The 18603-nt window shown below is 35.8% G+C and overlaps 1 protein-coding gene across 1 annotated transcript in view; it reads right to left on the reverse strand.

The window, feature by feature from the left end:
* The window catches only part of Arhgap24 (Rho GTPase activating protein 24), a 747975-nt gene extending 731908 nt beyond the window's left edge, over nt 1-16067 (reverse strand). Inside the window, exon 1 of the mRNA XM_058583413.1 lies at nt 16052-16067. The gene's annotated coding sequence lies outside the window, so the exon portion shown is untranslated. The remainder of the gene's footprint in view (nt 1-16051) is intronic.
* Between the last annotated feature and the right edge of the window lie 2536 nt (nt 16068-18603).

The raw sequence follows: 18603 nt of genomic DNA on the forward strand, positions 1-18603 counted from the left end.
TGAATTTCATTCTTTATGGTCAATTCTTTATGCCCCACTCAAACCCCCATGCAGAGTTGATCATCCTTACTCAGGGCTACCCCTGCCTCTTCTATATCACTTATCACATTGCAGCCCAATCACTTGTCTACCTCCTGTCTCCCTTGTTATAATTTCAGTTATTTCACACACATAACTTTTCATTTATATTCCCTATTTCCTAGTTTTAGTAGTCTCTTAACAGATATTTGATGAATAAGTGCATAAATAGACAAATGAATTAAATATGAATAATTGTAAACATCAGTGAGTACCCACTTACAATTTTTTTTAGCTTTGCAAATTCAACTGGGCTACAAAGAGTTAAAATGTATATACCATCGTGTTCTCCTATCAGACCCTTATTAAAGGAATTCTACGACAGAATAATTTTAAAGCATGACCTTTTTATCTGTGTGCAACTGTAACAATTTTTTCTTTAACCAACCTTATAAATTTCTTCTTGTTTTCCTTCTCTATAAGAATGTCATCCCACAGCACAACTGAAAACAAAAGAAAAAATGCTTGGAGTACCGAAGCACAAAGTTATTTTATGGATCTCCTTCCTCCTTTTTAGTCTTCAAGTTGGTAAAATGAAAAAATATATATATATATATGTATATAGAACCCTTTGTGCTTTTATTTTTCTCTCAGATTTACTGTAGTTAAATGGTTGGCTGCTAGAATGTTAATACTTTATGCAAGCAATAAAGTCCACCACTGTTACCAGGAGCATCTTCTGCTGCTTCCCTCACACAGATTTGTGTGAACAGCTCTCATTCACACAGATGATTTTAATTCTTAGACTTCTGAATCTTATAATGTGTCAAACCTCCCTCCTTAGTTAGTATTCTCTACCAAAATGGTCTTACTTTTGACATTAGTATTGGGAAGTGAGGCCAAACACTTAAAAGTATTATTTCTCCTAAATATGACTAGGCCCTTTTATGCTTCTCCATCTGACATAGAATTAAGTTCATTTGGTTAACTATCTAGTGCTAAGAACATGGCATCTAGAATTGAACACAGTATCCTAGATGTGGACTGAAAAGTTTATGCATTTCTTGATTTTTATAAATATGTTCTACAATCCTTGTTTCTAAGTACTTATGTATTAATACAGCTTAAGAATATTTTTTTTTAATTTGGGAGAAGGAAGAAGTCATGGCATACTAACAGAAACCAAGCATTTTTTACACAAATTTATTTTTATTAAATTTCATCTGTTTACTTTAGGGGCCAGTGTTGCCTATTAAATAATATGTCTTTAATTTATATTATTTGACATAAAAATTCATTATTCCACTTGAATTTGAGTCACTTGAAAACTTGATGACACAAGTTCTTTAAGGAGACATCTCGCACACAATACCATGTGTGCACTCAGAGCTTACCACAGTGTCTGGTAATAATAGGTGTTCAACGTAAATTGAATGAATTAATTCTTGAGTGAATGGATATCATTTAACATTAAAGTTATTCATAGTCCAGGCTCATCTACTTTCTTATGCTTCTTCCTTTTTTTCTCCTATTTCCCTGTCTCATAAAATGATATAAATTATCCTTTTATATTATCCAAATTGTCAGCTTTGGAGGCATTTTAGATTTCAGCTTTTCTCAATCATTTACTAACTTTCCAATCACAGTGTGGATTGCATCATTTTTGCCCTTTCCAGTCTAATTAGGGATGCTATTCAAATCCTTCATTAAGAAGACTGACATTAATAGCTTTTATTGCTAATGAGACACTTTTCTCATGATATTACAGAGTCCCCATTATGAATTATGTCTTGAATTACTGGAAGTATGCTATTTGCAGAGTATTCCCTTTTCCAGGCAAACCAACACAGTGGTAAATACATTTGTTCAAACAGCTGCTTTCAACAGCAGGAATCGCACATGCCAACACAACAGTGAGCTGCCAACAATCCTCTGATAGTGTTCTGAATTCAGGGAGGAAGTCAAGGGAATTATATGTAAATACCCTAAATGTGTATGTCTGTTTATCTATGTGCACGCCAAATGTCAGATATATTCCACATTCATTAACTAAGAGCCAACTGGGCCAGGCACTGTACTGTTGGCAAATATGAATGAGACACAATTCCTGCCTGAAATTTAGAATCTTAGAAGAAAGACAGATATATGGGAAAAACCCTAAATGAGTTACACGTAGTGATGCAAATAGGCTCAAAGCATAATAAGAAAAGTTGTCCAAGTACTGGGAATTTAGGGATAACATTTTAGAAAAAGGCAAAAGAATGATGGGACAGATAGATACATACATACATACATACATATATGTGGTATTGGGTACTGAATCCAGGAGTATTTTGACACTGTATCCCCAGTACTTTGTTTAAATTTATTTGGATTTTGATAGGGGGTCTCACTAAATTGTCAAGGAGGGACTCAAACTTACTGTCCTTCTGCCTCAGCCTCCTGAATTTCTGAGATTACAGACATGTTCTTCTAATGTCTGTCTGAAAATAATATGTTTATATTACTTTATATGTAATAGGACATATATGAATAACTAATGCTACAAAATTCATGGTGAATACAAAAGTAATGCTGATGTTTTCAGCAAGGAAACAATTGCAAAAATAGAATTAACAACTTCAAGCCGGGAAGAGGAACAGTAAGCTATACCACTTTTACTCCAAACATAGCAATGATAGCTTTATATGGAAAGATGAAGCCAAAAAGACAGAGCTGGAACAAGATAAACATCTCTGTTTTAATTTGGCCTCCCAACTATGACCAGGACGAAAGCTTACTACTTTATTAAGTGATAAAATCCCATGGAGCAGAAATACAGACAAAAGAGGAAGGAGACAGGTAAAGGGAAAATCCAGTTTGAGGTATTAGGCATGACTGATAGATCATCTCCTAAGATGGTCTGAGATGTTAGATGGAAGACTTCCCAATCCACAGAGGAAAGAAGGCTCTCACCTCGCCGTAGTTAAAGCCTTACTGCACAGCCCTTTTCCTTCTCTCATATCCACTCACACATACTTCTAGGTTGTGCCTGCTTACGACCATATCAATACCTGCCTGTCTTCAAGAAGGAATTGTGACACAGGAGGTGAGACCGTGCCTGGACCTGCTATCTGGTTGCACGTGTATGAAGGTTGTTGTCTTCTCCAAAGACAGTTGGTCAACAAAGCAGTGGCTGTGGCTAAAATTGGTTACCAAAGTTTCCACAGATAAGTTGTGATGACAAGATATACAGTGTCTGAAATACCTAAGAGGTGTCTGATATCATTTCTGTGGATGTGAAATGCAAAGAAGTAAAACAGAACTAAAGTTACTGTCTACTGGGCTTGAATCTAGAAGCAGCGACCTCCATCGACCTCCATGGTATGTGATAATGACAATCAGAAAATGCAAGATAGTGCTTAGCACTAAGGAAAGAGAAAGAGAAGGAAACAGGATGGGGAAGCAGTAAACAGGGACACAACAGTGACCATGTCTTATTTCTTAAATAAAAAACTCTGAGACAAAAATGAAGAAATACTGCAATTTTGTAAAATTGAATGTTGGGTATATTGAGTGTTGTTATATGTTATATTATTCTGTCTAACTTTTTGTATGTCTAAAGGATACCTTAATAAACAAAATTCACAAAATTAATACACATGTGCATATTAAAATGGTGCTGGTCACTTTAACAGTACTAATTATTTCCATGTAGAATGTGACATAGATATGTGTATCCTAGTGTTATGTCTCAGCACATGATATTCTCCTTTAGTTTATTTTTGTGAAAAATCAATATGATTTCAGGAATTATTTCTTGTTCCAAAAAAAAAAAAAACACCAAGAGCAGGATATTTTGTTGTGAAATATTTATAACTCAAGTAAATTTTTAAGACATCATTAAAGAAATTTAAAGAGTGGCTTGTATAGATCCTATTACCCAGTCCCTCTTTTTTGTCCAGTACAGAAACAACATAAGAACTCAGAACACCATTTCCAATTCTTTTCTGCCTACATATCTCTCCAAGGTTGTTTTGAAGTCATTCTCTTTAGAAGTAGGAATAGAGGTGGAAGATGACCCTTCCAATATTTTTCTTCTATTTTCATGTTTTAGTATTCTAAATCTATGGAGACCCAATTTTCCCTTTCATCCTCAACTGTGCACCTAAAAAGGAAGCTTTGCTTACCAACTAAAGAGCAATTAAATGTCTGGACATTTCTGCAGAACAGAACTCATTGCACATGGTGACCATTTAATCTGTCCAATCTCCTTTTGACAGCCCAAATCCGATTACTTTACTCAGTAGAATACTCATCAGACCTCCTTGAGCTCTGGACAAATCAATCTCCCTGTTTTCTTCAGACTTTCACAGCTAATCCTCGACCAGGTCTGCAGCAATACTTTTAAGCCTCTTTGACAACATGGAAGAAATAGAACTGTAAATATAATTAGTGACTCCTTCCTACATTTTCTATAAAACATTTCCTGCCCTGGAGGATTGTATGCTAGGAGCAAGCAAAGGAAGAGGGAGGAATAGAAAAGGGAGAAAACAGGTACAATGAATGAAAATGATAAGGCCCATTACAGTGACTTTCAAGTTCTTTACAAACCAGTGGCATACCTAGAGTATTTAGCACACAGAGCTGGTGGCTTTTCAACAGTCTTCTACTCAATACAACAAAATTATCTCCACTAATAATCATGAAATGGAATGAGCAATAGCTAGAAAAAATATAAAGACAGTGAATATTCTCTTTTATTAAATTTTGTGTATGATAGAATCTGGCCAGTTTCTTTAAAAAAGTGAATTTTAGTAAATGCAAACCATTCACATCTCCCAAATCATACTGATGCAATGTTTTATTTCCTTGATTGGTTCTTTAGTTCTAAAGAAATTACAAAATAAAAAGGAGAGTAACTTATAATTTTTAAAGATGTTATTTGAATGTAAGAAAACATCAATGTAAGAAGTATGAAACAAAAAAAAATCACATTTCATGGTCCCTGTTTCACTGTTTGCACTGTAAACACAAATCCAAGTCTTCAGATAGGATGACAAAATTGAGATCACTCCAGTGCTAATTCATTGTCCTTACACTTGGTGTGCCATCACTGTTTATCTTGAATGTGTTGCTTAAACGCAGGAATACATGTTATTTATAGAGGTTGGAGACAAGCTATGCCTTGTGCAAGACAGAAGAATATCGACCCTTTACAAGCAAATGTTGGAAACAAGAAATGTCACTGATTTCACATATCAGAGACCAATAGGATAAATGGAAATATTCTTTGTAGAATACAACGCAGAATACAATCTTTATTAAAGAATAAGTTTTAAAGATGTAATAATATGAAGTTCAGAACCTAGACATAGGAAAGACTTTAGTTGCCTATACCTGTTGATAATTTTTAATAATCAATTTTTAGCTAGTTTTGTTATCATTTTTAACTTTTCTATAGGTAATGCACTCCAGTATTGCCTGTCTTCAGTAGTTTCCACTGTTCTGCCTCCATTGCAAGTGAGTAAATATCTTGACAGATTTTTTTTATTTTATTTCATTTCTTCTTAGTAACAGAAAAAAATTAATGCTTCAATGGAGATCAGATATCAAAGCCTATTCCTTGATCTAGCCATCTTAACAAGTTTAATGCACACTAAAGGCACAGTAAAGGCAAATACACTAGCTTGGATTTCTGAACAAATAACTCATATTAATATGAAATATACTATTTTTAACTGTCTACATTATTTATTTTCTTCAAAGTTCTTCAATGAATGTCTTACTTTTAATAATATTACTCTAAAATAAAAATATGATTATAAATAAAACACACTCAGTCTTAAATCTCTATTTGGTTTAATTCATACTCTCTCTTCCTAACAATTCTCCTTTCAGATTTTGAGGAATATGGAGATGCTCCTACAGTCCTTGATACTTACAAAATCCACATTGTTCACTGTGGACAAAGGACCAGAAGTCCTTCCTTGTTATAATTTATATCATTATTTTTGTCTTATTAATAGACATGCAAATGTGTTCAAATTAAGATATCCTTAGTGAATGCAAATATTAACCAGGTATAAGAAAATCTCATATAGGACTCACACACACACACACACACACACACACACACATAAACACACAAAAAATATTATTTCTAAGTTTGGTGGCCTCTGGGAACATTCTGGAAATAATTAACTCCCTGGAGTGGAAAAGAATCAGACTGGTACAGAGATTGGATATTTAGAAGAACACTCAAAAGATCTATCTGTACTTTTATCTCAGGCATACCATTTACAATAGCAACTCTCAACTTGGATGTGCAATGAAATCATCTAGGAACCTTTAAAAATTGCTGATGCCCATGATTTCCCCTGAGATATTCTGGTTTAATTGGTCCAATGTACAGATTGGCCAGAGAAAAGTTTTAAATATCTCCTCACCCTGACTCTTATGTGCTGCAAATGTTAAGATCCACCACTTTCAAAACTTGTTTCTGTGTCCTTACTCTTAAGCTAAAGCCTAAAAAATTTCTGTTTTGGAGGGATTTAGACTGTTTTTTAAGTCAGTGTTTCATTTCAAACCCACAAATTTTACATAGGTTATATTATTTAGAAGTAATTAAAAGAGTTATTTTGATTGACAGGAAACCACCCCTGCCAGCAATTCTGTATATATACATGTAGAGAAGAAATTTCCACCTAGGCAGATTTGGGCTTGAATTATAACTGTGATGGCCATTGTGATGCATGGCTTGGATCGCCCTTCAAAAAATCTGCTCATAAGATCCACTGTTGATCAGCACCCTTCTGCTGCCCCACATTTGGCTCCAACTTATAAGTCTCTACTTCCCTAGGGGCTGTACCTAACCAATGAGTCAGCAGAGCAGGGGTATTAGAACTCGCCAGTGATATGGTGTGTGTGCTGAGTGATCCCCAAAGAAAGGGTCCATTGTGGTTAAAGGCTTGGTCCCAAGGATAGTGCTATTGGGAGGTGGCAGAACCTTTGACAAGTAGGGCCTGCCTAGTAGGAGGACCTTAGGTGACTGTAGGTATTCATTTAGAAAGAATTATGGGACTTCAGTGTCTTCAGTGTCTCTCTCTCTCTCTCTCTCTCTCTCTCTCTCTCTCTCTCTCTCTCTCTCTCTCTCTCTCACACACACACACACACACACACACATTCCTATCCTGATATGCTACTATCTATTGCCCTCACCAGAAGGGGTCACCCAATTTGGACTTTGAACCTCCTAAACTGTGAGCTAATTAATAATTAAGTGTTTTCTTTTTATAAGTTAGTTGCTTAGTGTTTTGTAATGACATAAAGGTGACTAATGCAGTTGTACTCCTCCAATAAGGTTCTTTTGCTTAGAAATTCCCAAGACAACGTGAATGAGACTTTCCCAGAACTCTGTGTGGTCTAAGGTTCTTCCTACCAAGTCCTCCTTCCTTCTGTCTCCTTTCTCAGATTTCAGTCCACATCCCTCCCTCTTTATCTTTCACAGGCATTTCCCTCAACATTCCTCTGTGAATCTAATCTTATCCTCCTGTTCTCTTATCAGGGGAATCAAATTGACACATGACTTTAACACCACCTGAGATTGTAACAGATAATGAACTTCCATGAGCTTTAGTTTTTTCATCTGTTAAAATAAAAAGAATAAAAATTATAGGGGATATTGTGAGAATTGAATAAGTTATTAGTGAACACAGTAGTCCACTTCCTAGTACTCAGAAAGAAGTTAATAGACACCAATATTCCTTCTCAACTTTTCTAAACAAGTAAATTTTTCTTGCATCATTGAGCATATTTTTCTATAACTTATATTTTATGTATTGTGGTTATTCATAGAATAGGGCACACAATGGGATAAGAGTTTCTAAAGACAAAGTGCAACAATAAATATCAGAGTAAAGGCATATTTTCATATATGGGATATTATTCACCTGCCCTAAGACAGGTACACAAAACAAAATTATTAGGAAAATATATTTTGCTTATGTATATCTCATGTGAGATACACACACACACACACACACACACACACATTTGTTGAATTTATATGTGGTAACTTTTGTCTCCTAAATGTTCTTCAAATTTAGAGCATACTAAAGCAAGGATGCATGACTGCCATCAATTAACATATCTGAACCTAGAGAAAGACCACTGCAGGTTTCTGCCCAGCTTCAAAAGTGTGTATCTTCAAGAAATCTTTCATAGTTCATGCAAATGCAAAGAGGATTGTTGCCCACCAAAACTTGCCAGCAAAACTTACAAATAAACAAACAACACTATCAAAAAAGTTGGTGGGGAAGGAAGAGGGGAAATAGAGAATTGTATTACTTATTGCTCCAAACTATAATATAAAAAACTGAATTTAAAATTCAGTCAGTTCTGCTTTAATGCAACATCTGCATTCCTCAAAATTATTGTGTTATGTAACATCACACAATAAAAATTACAGAGCTTAGGAGAAAATGGGGTTAGTGTCACAATACTCAAAAGAATTTCAGCCATACCACTATGTGTACACACATACATATCCACACCAGCAATATATAACGGTTCTTTAGGTGGCAGATTTTAGGTGGTTCTAATTGTTATAGTTTCTTCGTAATTTCTTACTTTTTTGTTTTAAAATTATAGAGCCCATTAATTTTTATATAACCCATTAAATCATTCAGCAACTATTTATAATCTCCCTGATCCAGAAATTGGGTTTATACGCAGACTATAAAATTTGAGCACAAATCCTCTTGTTTAACCCTCTTTTGACAGTCTTTTCATATTAACCACCTCAACAGTTCTAGTTGTTTTCTTTATCCATTTGATAATATATATAAATTTTATTTTTTACACATATTCATAAATTTTTGAACATGAAGTTGACTATACTATGCCATCTATGACTTCCTTTTTGTAATTTAATAATATAACCAGGAAATTTTGTTGAGTCACTTTGTCTAAAGATCTTTCATTTAAAAAAGAAAAACAGTCAAAAAATGCTAGTGCAGTTTATACACATGAAATGGTTATGAAATACACAAATACCACAATAAATATGGCATTGCATATTGAAAAAAGAACTGAAGTTTGAAGAAGGCTTTCAGCTTAGGAGCTATGAAATAGTGGAAAAAGGATTATCTGAAAGTTCTAATGCCAGATGTAGGTGGGTGTGAAAGTTCTAATGCTGTGCAGGTGGGTGAGATGTCCATACAGGTAGATATTTGAGATGTATGTATGCTTGTGAATTGCTATGCAGCTGGGTTTAGCTGGCTGCAATTTACTGAACTTAACCTACAGATTCTCTCAAATTTGTGTCATGTTCAAATATCATTTGGGTTAGAACAAATCATGTTTTACTATATAGGAATCGAGTGACTATAAGTCCCATTAGGAATTTTTTTTTCATTGAGAGGAAGCACTTTACTAAGACTTAAGAGAATACATCACTGAACCAAACATTTGAATATCATGGCAACATAACAAATTGTTAGTTAATTCTCTAGATAAAATATGTGTACACTAAATTTATATAGAAGTAGATGGACAGAAAAAATGGTTCTGTTTTTGAAATGGTGATTTAATGTTTCTTTTTTAAATTAATAATTACCTATCAAATAATTTCTTAATATTATAGTCAAGGAAAACAAACAGGTAAATTAACTTCTCTTCAGTTCCAAAACATACGTATTTTTTTTTCATATGTAGAGGTTCATGTTGTAAGACTTTTTCTATGGCCAAGCTTTCAACTTGATCAGGGTCTCATGCCTCAGCAGGGTGCATTTCATATGACTCTAGTTACCTCCTGGCTTCTAACACTAATCCTTAAGAGAACCAAACCAACTTCTGGTCCCATCTGAACATTCATTAAGTTGGTGAACGTAGACTGAGGTTTAGAAAGATCATTCAACACTCCACAGGCTCAATTTAGTTCAGAAAGAGTAGAACAAAGCTTTAAAATTCCTACCAAAGGCTTCTGATAGAAAATTGTGGACTTGGAATTGCAGTCCATTTGCACAGAATGTAACAGCTAAAGCTTTACCTTCACATGGTATTTTACAAGTTTGCCAAGTGCTTTCACAGCTACCTAATTTAACGTAATTACATGTCCCTTATCATTGTGTGCTGCAAATCATTTTCCTATTCATTCAGGGTTGCCCCTCCCACCCGTATTATTTTAAATCTTTCTGGCCTACCTTTAGAAAATGAGACTTACCCAAGCATTTCCAGGTTTTACATGGTGAGGGTGAGGAGATCTGTCACAGTTAACGTATGTAAAGACTTGGGGAAAATTTGGCAGCAGTATTAGAATTGCTGATCCATGAGTTGAGCTATTTGACTGGCGAGCTTCTCGGTTACTTAGAAAATATAAGTCTCTTGTGTTCATTTGTTCAGTTTGTTTGTTTGTTTGTTTTTTCATTCTAGAGAATGAAACTGGTTCAAAGGAGACCACAGGGGGGAAATCTAATCAAGTCTTAATAAGGGGGACTAGAACCTTAGTTCTCTGCTTTCCATGAGAACAGATCTGTCTTAAATACTTCTAGCTCCTTGTGCACAAAAATGGAGTGTGTTATATGACTGGGGAGTTTCAGAGCTGAATATGAGTACAGCAGTACTTTCTGCCCTCCTTGTTCTCAAGACCCAGCTAACTACAGAGTGCAGATGCTCAGTTCTGTTATTCTAAGAAAAATTGAGTACAGGCTCTGCTTTTGCCTACAATCTATTTTTAATTCTAATTTGTCAAGTATGACAGCAGAATGCATTAAAATTCATATTACACATATAGAGCACAATTTTTCATATCTCTGGTTGTACACAAAGTAGAGTCACCCTATTCATGTCTTTATACATGTACTTAGGGTAATGATGTCCATCTCATTCCACCTTTCCATCTCTTTCCTACCCCCATGCCCCCTATCTGGCCTTCCCTCCCCTCTGCCCTATCTAGAGTTCATCTAATCATCCCATGCTCCCCCAACCCCATTATGAATCAGCCTCCTTATATCAGAGAAAACACTCAGCATTTGGTTTTTGGGGATTGGCTAACTGCGCTTATCATTATATTCTCCAACTCCATCCATTTACCTTTGCCTACAATCTTGAAGTTCAATTCAAAGAAGTATTAGAATATGGTGCCTTGAACCAGGAAAATTGAGAAATAGACATGGAGTGCGATTTGGGTGGTAAAAATAACATTGCATACTAAAAGATTGGGTGAGGTCAGAGGGTGTCTGTTGTTGACTTTGGTGGTTTGTAGGTGCTTACAAGGCACCTTGCAACTGCCATTTCACAGTTGTGTGGTGTGCTTATAACCAATGCAGCCTAAGCAGCAGCTTTAGACCTTGGGTTTTAAAGGAATAGGTTAGTAGAGGGTTTTAAATTTGGTGGAGGCTGCAGTTTAAGTGGCTGGTCCATAGGTCTGTGACTATTTGTATGCAGGGAGAGGCTGATTTTCCACACGCTGAGGTTCACAGGACTTAAATAAAGTCACATGGGCTCCAGAGACCCTCAGAAGCAGGCAGCTACAGTATAACCAAGACTTCCCACTCTCCACTCTTACAAACAATAGGTAAAATAATTTTCATTGCTTTCAGTATGTTTCTGAACTGTGAATGTAGGAACTATATTTAAAGTATACAAGCATTCAACTCCAAAACATATTTTAAAACACCCATGTGTGAGGTTCTAGCTATAACTGTTTTGTGTCAGATACATTGTCTTGAAGAACACAGGACAATACCCATTCTCAGTGAATCTCCTGATGGCAACAAGCTTCAAGAAATATCAAAAGGCAGTACATGTTCAGAAATCTGCTGAGGGTGTTTCTCCAGCTGGACTGGGTGTGATCTGGAGAAAGAGGTCTTAGAGCTAAGTTGTTTCATAGCAAAAACAATGGATCCACCACCATACTATGGCAGAGTAGAAATTGGAAGAAATGTCACTAGACAGAACCCACATTAAATCACATCAGGATGCCCAAAACACATGGCCCAGTGGTTTGCCAAATAATGCAGAAATGCTTGCAAATTCCTAAGCTTGATCAGCATGACTCACCTATCCCATTTTAGAAGAGACCATGTGCATAAATAGATTTTCCCCCAAGATCTGGTAATTACTTAGTGCTGAAGGGAATATCCTTAAAGGGGGCTTCTTCCAGTTGAATTCAAGCTCTCAAGTTGTAAATTCTGAAAAATTGGCATGGATGGAGTAGCATCTCAATGAGATTTACAATCAACACTGTCCACCCTATTCTTAGATGTCAATGAATCTCTTCTAGAATTCCTGACATCATTAATACCAGGTTAGAGAACACAATTTCCCCCGTCAAAACTGTTCTCAGGACTGGGGATTAGCTGTTTTCTAATTTTGGTGGAATAAGGGCCCATGCCATAATAATCCTGTAAATCCTTTTTTGAAAATGAATCACATTAGAAATTTGGCATTGAATTAATGCAGTTCCTGAAGCTGTGTGGGAACTACACCTATTCTGTGAGAAATAGTCCAGGCTGCAGCTGCTCAAGGAAACTCATTTTCTCCAATAACAGAGAACTCCTTACTGACAACTAATCAGAATAAGCAATTGGAAGGAATGATTTTTTCCCACTAATTTCATTGAAATCACAAAGGTGAAACAATTTGAGTCTGGGGTTTTATTCATTTGAACTATAACATTCAAAAGAACTTCAACTAGCAATTTAATGTTTGTGGAGGAATTTAATAATGGGCATAGATTTATATGTAAATTCAGAAATTCCAGTTTTTGTCATGTTATTATTGGAATAGCTTCATGGGTTCATTTACTATCATTGCAAATCCTCTAATAAGTTTGGACAATGAAGTTGGATAAAATTCGGGTTGAGAATATAAAGGGGAGAGAATTTTCAGCTTTATTATAGATTGACTTTTTACACATGTCTAGGAGAAAAGGATTTCTCTCTCACCAGTGGTACTAGGCAGATCCACCCAAAACCAGACATTGGTGGTAGAACAATAACCTCAGGATGATGGAAAAGTCTGCTTTGATAGACTGCAGATTTGACCTCTAAGACAACAGTAGCAATCTGCTTTCCACAGACTTGATGGTTAGGCTCCATTAGGTAAAAAAATCTCAAGACTTTCTGGAGGCTGGGAGTTGTGATAATTCTTTACCGCCCTTGAATTTTCTCTAATAGAGTTTTCCCAAAGTTTTTCATCTTAGAAAGTGAATCTGTTACTGGACTAATGTGTGTGAGAAAAGAAATAGGTAGGTGTAGCGCAGCCCTTTCTCCCTACATTCCTGAGGGAGCCAGCTGCCTTTAGAAGGTACATAGGCTCCAGCATAAATTTAGGTTCAACAGGATCAGTCTCCTACCAAGAAGGTTCCAAGTAGACTCTGGAAGATCCTGTTGTTTGGTATTAGGATCCCATTATTGTCCCATCCTTAGGTTCATTCTCCAATATTAGTCTCATTAATCATAAAGGATAAAGGTGATATTTGATCTCTTTGTTCTCCATCTATTTTCCCATAAAGATGATAGATAGATAGATAGATAGATAGATAGATAGATAGATAGATAAAATTGAAGTTGTGTGTGTGTATGAGAGAGAGAAAGAGAAAGAGTGAGATCAAGGCAGGCAAACCAAGGCTGTCATTTATTGGGCTTGCTTAAGGATATGTAAGGTAAAAGAAGAAGACTCTCTAATGATAATAGTCCAGTAAGGTAATAAAGGGAAGTCTAGATCCAGGGTTTGAGAGTTATAGAACTACACCAAAAGAAGCCCCAGAAAAATCTTGCTTCTCTCAAGTTTCCAAATGAAAAAATATAAGCAGAAAATAAGTCTAGGGTTTCCAATTTCACATTCTCTCAGGTTTATGTCTATAAACTTGAGAGATTAACAATATAATATGTCTTGAAGTTTATGAAAAAAATCAAAAGCAGAAGCACAGATGCAGGGTGTAGGCAGTGGTGATCTGTACAATGCCTAGGAAGATGAACCACCTTTCCCTATCTCCCTCATCACCACAACTTCAGCATCTGTTCCCAGGATGAAACATTCAATATGGTCACTTACAAACTCACAATGGACAGAATGAGAAGTTAGAAGGCTGAAGAAAATAAAGGAATAGGAAATTAAGCAGGGAATTTTTCCAGTACCAACCACTTAATCTCATAAAGCCCATTTTGGTGGCCACACTGACAGAGACCATGGCAACATTTTTATTGGTTTCTACAGTTAAGGACACTCTTTCTGTATGTCTCTGATGTAAGCAAACAGATGCCATTCTTTCCTATAAAACCAAAACAAACCAAAAAATCTAAAGCTTAGTCATATCCTTAAGGACATATAAGGTTTAGCCAAAGGAAAGCCACTGGCCACAACTAGGAATGGCAGAAAGAACCAGAGTGACAAAGCCCCACCTTCACCTTTCCTATAATTAAATGTTCTTTTCTATAGTCCATGCTTTCATACCGTTGGAAAATTAAAATAGGTATTTTCTCCATGAAACTCAGCCCAGACATTATAACTCCCTTTCTGATCAATTGTATGGACCAATTCATCCAACTGAATAGAAGATAAATTTGACTTTCCTTGCTCCCTTAATATTAACAAGGAGAAATCTCAACTCCATTTTATTTCTCTCCTCAAGTGAACTTAAGTAAATAATAATAATAATAATAATCTATATTAATGAAAAAGATAGATAGAAAATTTTTTTTCAAATTTTAGTGCTACCCAACTACAACCAGAATCAAATTCTCTGAACAGGAATTGAAATATGGAATTGAATAGTATCAGAATATCCTGGCCCCTGCACCTCTCCCACCAAATAGCTTTCTAACCTAAAAAGCAGTTTGAAAAGATAAACATGCAAACAAATCAAAGAAGCTGGACTAACACTAAAAATTAAAGTATACTAAGAGGAGAATGAAAAGGTTCTGTCTGACTGACATGATCTCTTAAAGTTGTAATCAAGCATATTTGAGCATGTGGAGTGTGATACACATACACACACACATTCACTCACACACACACACACACACACACACACACGATCCATTGCCATGAACATATTCTAGTTTAATCACCGTGTTCACTCCAGACTGTTGATTAGTTCCCTTGGCTATGAAGAACTCAAAGGACTGACCCTTGGACTCTTCCAGTTAAATTTTGTCTGAAACTTTTTAATCATTTTTTTCATTAATGCAAAACAAACTAGAAACACTTTACCCAAACTCTAATATTTAGGAACTAATATGAAGTGGGGGAAAAAATCCCCCTGGAAGCTAACTTGTCTCTCAGGATCAAAAAATGAGAACCTCACTTTTTGTATAGTATGCTTTTATTGGAAATCTAGAATTTTTGTAGGTGTCCCTTATATTTCTTTCTCTCACCCAACTATTGACAATCTTCTTCCAGCTCTATCATTATCTAGAGGTCAGCTGAAAAGACAATAGTTAATCTGCAGAAATCTTTTGACAAAACCCATGCTGTCTATGTTTCATCCTTAGGTAATTGGCTCCACCAAGACGCACTTGCCATTGAATAAAAGCTTTACACTACAGGCTGATTTTCATAATTAATGCCGACACTTAATACAACCTCTTGTTGGAATAATTTGCTTTAAATCCGGAGTAACAAAAAACGAAGGTCACCTACTTAATTTACCTCGCTACCTGAATATATTTGTGACCTTTGGATCATTAAAATATTATCTTTCAGAGGACAAAAATAATGCAAGAAGATCTTCCTTACACCAAATCTTATAGTAAAGACTACCAAAGACAGCATAAAATCATTATCCCAAACTTAAAACAACAGCTATCTAGTAAAAACACAGCACACACATTGAAACCAGCTTATCTCTCATAAGAAAGTCATACAGCCTCACAATTTTGTTTGGTAACAAATATTCTCAGCTTTTCCCTTACAGAATTGATAGAAATATTTACTGAAAGACAAGACTAGGTTTTTATCTGAATCAACTTTTGTGGCTTACCTATAAACTATTGCTATTTACTTCCAACACAAACGATAAATGAATAAATTGTACCCAGATACTCACAGTGGAGATCTCGGTTCTAGTCCCTGACATCAGATGTCGCGGCTGCAGACTGAACGCTACTGTAAGAAGGCACTTTTATTTTCCTTACAAAGTAGCACCCTCTAGTGGCTTTTCAGAAATTATTAAGGCATGCACGCCAAGTATGTGACATAATTTGTTTACTATCAAGTTACACAGTGTCAAAACGCTCAGATGAGAGCAAAAGCTTGCTCTGGGCCCTTCAGAAAGCATATTCCAACCTCTTTCCATGCTTCTCTAGGAACTGATGATTTACACAAGAAAAGATATTTAGAATAGTTCCTATTTCACATCTATTAGGGGCCTGGGAATAAAATATACCTTTCCCTGGCAATACTTTATTATTTTCCAATGATGATGGTTCTAGCATCATCACTGCTATTAATGTTAATAGAAAAGTTGCCATTCAATAGAATATCCTGGCCCCTGCACCACTCCCATTCACTATACACCAGCTTTGTATTCATGGTGCCTGTTTCACTCCATTTAAAACTCACTATGAGTATATAACCCTTGATCCTCATCTTCTTTTATCAAATGAAATAGTTAGTAGAGGCCCATATGTGTAATGTAAGTTGTCTGAGTTCAACTGCTTAAGAGGAGATGAAGAAAGACTGAAAGTCAAATCTATCTTTATGTATTTTGCAAGAACTCTCAGTTTTGATTTCAACAAGCAAAAATTTTCAGTACTTTTTTTAAAAATATTTATTTTTTTAGTTGTAGTTGGACACAATACCTTTATTTCAATTATTTATTTTTATGTGGTGCTGAGGATCGAACCCAGTGTCTCGTGCGTGCAAGGCGAGCGCTCTACCGCTGAGCCACAACCCCAGCCCCTTCAGTACTTTTTGCATGAATCCAGCCTCTAAAGCATTAGACTGAATTTTCAGCCTACATTGTACTAGATTCTAATCATGAGAATGTGAGTGGAAGCATGGATACCACTTGATTGCACTGTCCATGAAAATCCTCCCTTTTGTAGTCTTCCATGTTCTTTGCCCTCAGGGACAGTGGATTGGAGCTGGTCCACAGTTAACCTGGGAAACCATGTGTTACAGATAACAGAACCACAAGACAGAAGGAAGGTGCCTGGCCCCTAGTCACAGTTTTGAGGAAATGCACCTGACAATTAGGAACATCTGTTTTACCATTTAGGTGAAGTGTGAAATTGACTTCCATAAATTTTGAATCATACAGTTTTGCATTTCTTGGTTACAGCAGCAAGAATTCCATCTTCATTAATGGCATCACAGAAAACGTAACAAGTTTAAAATAGGTTTATCTCCATTTAACATATTTTAAAACCAAGGTTCAGATAGTTAAATAACTATCCCAACTATGCACAACCATAGAATTCAAAGTGAACCCAACTCAGATCTCTTCAAAACACATGCTTTTTCCTCTGATTTATAGTAACAGTCCATCACTTTGTCTCTAAATAGTGACAAAACTAGCATGTTCCTTTGTACCAGTTCACTTAGTTATGCTATAGTAACAAATGACTCCAAAATCTGAGTTTTTTACAGTGATATTTACTTTTCATGTACATGTGTGTGTCCACCTCAGTTCACAGTGAATGTCTTCATCATCCTGGGCCCCAACTGAAGGAGCAGCCCTTATTTCCATCAGATGGCATAAAAAGAATAATGGTGGTACTGCATGATAGTTATGAAAGCTTCCATCAGGAAGTAGTCTGTGTTGCTTCCACTCATGTTCCATTGGCCCAGCAAGTCATTTAACCATATCTGGTATCAATGGGATTGGGAAATATAATCCTTTTACATAGAAGTGGGAAAAAATTGAGAAAAAGAACACATTCAACCGTGCCCTCACACCCCTTCTAATTACACTGTAAAGTTTCCACTCACATGATCATACCCAAGTACAATGTAGGCTGGAGATGCAGTCTGCACTTAAGAGGCAAAGGAAACAGATTTGGTGCAGTTAACAGTCTCTGCCATGGTGACATATATAGAGGACACAGACTACTAACTAGAATCTAGCAGATGCTTTATGAATCTTCTTTACTGTTTTTTCCTCTGGGTTTCTTTAAGTCTTACCTAATATCAAAAACAGTTTTATCTACTGAGGATCAGACATGACATTTGCAAACTAAAAGTTAAGAGAAATGTGAGAAAGTTATGACAAAGTTAAAAGGAAATAAGTTGTAACTAAATTATTAAAAAGATTAAAAGGACCAAACTGTCAATGAAGGAATATGTACTCTTATATCACCAATAAAGAAAAACTCCAAGAAAGCTAAGAATTAAATTAAAAGATATGACCTGAACCTCTAAAGCATTAGACTGAACCCCCCTTGGGCACTTGAACAGAAATCAGATCTTCAAATCACTTCAGTGATTATCCAACACACACGCGCGCACACAAACACACACACGCATACACACAGTTAAATATTTTAAACTAGGTTGTAGCAAAACTCAATGTCAGCACAGAAGTCACTATTTAATGCATAAAACAAGCAAACCAAAGATGAGTTTGGCAACTAAGAAATAAGGGTAAGGATGGGGACA

Source organism: Marmota monax, unplaced genomic scaffold (genome assembly GCF_021218885.2).
Source record: "Marmota monax isolate L192 unplaced genomic scaffold, Marmota_monax_Labrador192_F-V1.1 WCK01_AAM20220418_F8-fsc00128, whole genome shotgun sequence".
NCBI classification, from domain to species: domain Eukaryota; kingdom Metazoa; phylum Chordata; class Mammalia; order Rodentia; family Sciuridae; genus Marmota; species Marmota monax.